This window comes from Sapajus apella, unplaced genomic scaffold (assembly GCF_009761245.1).
Source record: "Sapajus apella isolate SASKATOON/1434 unplaced genomic scaffold, GSC_monkey_1.0 scaffold87, whole genome shotgun sequence".
In the NCBI taxonomy this organism is placed as follows: domain Eukaryota; kingdom Metazoa; phylum Chordata; class Mammalia; order Primates; family Cebidae; genus Sapajus; species Sapajus apella.
This window is the reverse complement of record NW_022437027.1, coordinates 5,906,135-5,909,898: the sequence shown is the minus strand read 5'-3', so window position 1 is coordinate 5,909,898 and position 3,764 is coordinate 5,906,135.

The following is a 3,764-nucleotide window of genomic DNA, read 5'->3' as shown; positions in this document are numbered from 1 at the left end:
TCCTTCCTTCCTTCCTTCCTTCCTTCCTTCCTTCCTTCCTTCCTTCCTTCCTTCCTTCCTTCCTTCCTTTCTCCCTCCCTTCCTCCTTCCCTCCTTTCCTACTTCCTTCCTTCCTTCATTCTTTCCTTCCTTCCTTCCTTTTTTCCATTTTTCTTTCTTTCTTTTTGAGACAGGGTCTGGCTCTGTCACCCAGGCTAGAGTGCAGTGGGATGATCACAGCTCACTGCAGCCTCGACCCCTCAGACTCAAGGAATCCTCCCATTTCAGCCTCCTGAGGAACTGGGACTACAGACAAGCACCACCATGCCCAACTAAGTTTTAAATTTTTTTGTAGAGACAGGGTCTCCCTGTGTTGCTCAGGCTAGTCTTGAACTTCTGGGCTCAAGTGAACCTCCTGCCTCCTTCTCTCAAAGTGTTGGGATCACAGGCATCAGCCACTGCACCCAGCCCATAAATGTGCTTTCTAAAGTAATGTAAGTGTCCTGTGTATGTGTATGTGTGGGTAGATGTACGCAGGGGAAGGAATTGGAGGTAAAGAGTAAGTGGATCCTCTTTCTGAAACTGCTTTTTCTCCAATTCGGAAAAACTCTTTACTAAACTGAAACTCAATGCTGCAATTTTTTCTGCCTGTGTGTATGGTCTAGCTTTTCTACTACTTTTTTGTTTTGTTTCATTTTAGTTTTTTTGAAGAATATTCTTTTTGTTGCTTAAATGCAATTAATGTCAATTATGTAACAGTGAGGATATTTGACCAATTTTCATAGACGTGTGCCATTAGTTTGTTGTCAAAGATCTTCAAAGGTATCTGGCATTCATTTCTCCAAATTGAGAATAGTGATTTTTCTATTTATTTTGCATGATATTTAACCTATTTATTTTAAATTATAATTATTTATTTACTTCCTTTATTTCCTCTCATATGAGAAATTCTTGTAGGGCGGAATCTTAACTGGAAATGATCTTAAAAACTCCTAGAAGGCAGTATTTCTGTTTAATTCATCTTCATACTCTCCACTAGCCAGCCCAAAACCCAGCACATACTGATGACCACACATCTGGATAGGTGTTCTCAATCACAGGAGATGGTGTTTCAGATTCTCAATTCAAGAGAAGATGGTGTTTCAGATATTCATTTTTAAGTTGGTTTTTTAAAATCTGATTATGATTTCCAGTTTGTCCTATAAAAGTCTGCTTTACCCATTGTCTGAAATATTTCTGATTACAAAGAAAGTAAAAACAATGCAATTGCTAAATAATGATGAAAGCATGGAAAATAAAATTGAATAGAAAACCATATTTCATTTTAGGCGGTTGTACTTGAGAAATTTTGTTTATAAAAAATGCAAAGCAAAGAAGACTTAAACATTCTCAGCATTATGTTTTTAGAGGATAATGGAAGTGGCCCTTTATTGTTTCTAATTTGATTTCAAAGTTTCTGGGTTTTTCATTGTTTTGTGTAGTGAATTTTTACTGTTCTGATCTGCTCTAACAATTCTTAGCTGTGTGACTTTAGACAAGTTACTTAATCTCTGTGCCTTAGTGTGCTCATATTAAAAAAAAAAGACAGAGGTAATAGTAACTATCTCAGTGGGCTATTGTGAGGATTTAATGAGGTAACAAACACAAAGCATTGAGAATAGCATTTGACATTTATTAATTGTCTCTTAAATGCTGGACATTCTCATAGTTATTCATTTTATCTTTCTGGATGCTCATATGTTAGATATCTCTTGAAATTATCACATTCCATCTTGTTTTCTGATAACTTATATACTATCCCATTTACCTTAGGATATTCTAATCTCCCTGCAGGCAGAGAATAATTTATATTACACAAACTGTAAGACATTATATTGCATCTTCACTCAATAAATATTTGAATAACTTTTTTGTTGTCATTTCAAAGTAAAACACAAAATAAAGGAGGAAGGGCAAATATAGTTTTCTTAGGTGACTAGATCGAATTATGTAAGAGGAGAAGACTGAAGGGAATTGTGGATGTGTGGGTACCCCTGAGAAAGGGTCAGCCTGTGGAAGAATGTGTGGAGCTGTGAAAAATAAAGGAGACCTAAGGGTCAATACCACGGATTGGAAGAAAAGGGGTAGTATGCGTCTGATATGGTTATTTAAGCAGTTGTGCATACATGGATGCAACTTTCTAGGTTTAGAGCTGCTTATAACTTAAAAGCCCCACCTTCAGTATAAATGAGGTCACTTTCATTTTAGTGGATGGATTTTCTCTATTCTAATGCCAACTTTGCTACTATAGGAATGCAGGCCCTTTCTAAAATGTCTGCTAGTTATATAGGGAGATTCCTCCAGCTTCAGGGTCCTCATTAAGACTTAGTGTCATCCTTGTCCCTGCTATATTTGCCTATTCCCTGTGAGGTCTTTCCCCCCAGACACACTCTGTTGGGGGCACCTGAGCGTGGTCATCTATAGTATTAAAGGCTGTGGGAGGTGGACGCTGGCCTTTCCCTAACCATTACATATATTCACTGGACCCTCAGACTCTATGGCATCCTCTCAGGGTTTCACTGTTGATTTACACAACTCCTTCAGCTTCTTGTTTTGAAACTCCTATAAAGGCTCAAAAGTCTGCCTCTAAGGCTGGTTGGGAGGTAATAATAAAAGCCAGCCTTTCCTCCCATTGTCCTCATTTCCTGTCCCCTTGAGAATCCCTGCCTCAAAATTATTCTCTCTCTTCTTCCAGGTGAAGCCAAAAACCTTATGGGTTTCAGCAGAGTTGAATATACTTGGGGCAGAGGCAGTGTTTATTTCCCTCTGCCCAAAGCACCCAGGCCTCAGCTCTTGCTCATAAGCCCAAGTACTCTGTTACAAATATTATACTGTAATTTGAATAGGACAGCAATAAAACTGGTTTTTAAAACAAGTGTTACAAAGTGTTTTTCCCACACAAAATATTCTTTACTTATTGCTTCCATTCCCCCTTCTCTTATGATCTTGAAATGCAACATGCAAAATAGTAATGTTTCATAGACTCAGCATATTTAGTCTGGAGACATATATAGATTAGGTAAAAAGTGATTGACTATTAAATAAAATGCCTGTTTGCTCATTTTGGAGTATGTTACAGAAAATGCTCTGAATTTCTCAAAAGGAATGTTCCTGTGAATCTATAGCTTATGTAATCTTAAATAAATGACTGAAATAAGCATTTACCCATAGACTTGTGTTTGAAATGTTCACTGATGCTCTAGGTGTTGGAGATTTAAGGAACTGATATGGTTTGACTATGTCCCCACCCAAATCTCATCTTGAATTCCCACACATGTTATGGGAGGGACCTAGTGGGGGGTAATTGAATCCTGGGGGAAGATCTTTCCCATGCCATTCTCTTGATAATGATTAACTCTCATGAGATCTGATGGCTTTATAAGGTAGAGTTTCCCTGTACATGCTCACTTTCTCTTTGCCTGCTGCCATCCATGTAAGACATGACTTGCTCCTCCTTGCCTTCTGCCGTGATTGTGAAGCTGCCCCAGCCATGTAGAACTAACTGTAAGTCCCATTAAACTTCTTTCTTTTGTAAATTGCCTAGTCTTGGGTATGTCTTTATCAGCAGTGTAAAAATGAACGAATACAGGTACTTTGTGACAAAATTCAGGGGAAAATCCCATCTCCCTCCCAGCTCCCTATTAAGAAATAGTTACCATAAGATTATGTTTTGTCAGAGACAAATATATCAGAAATGAATTTCAATACATTTCTTTCATTATCCACTTAAGATAACTTTAAGTAAT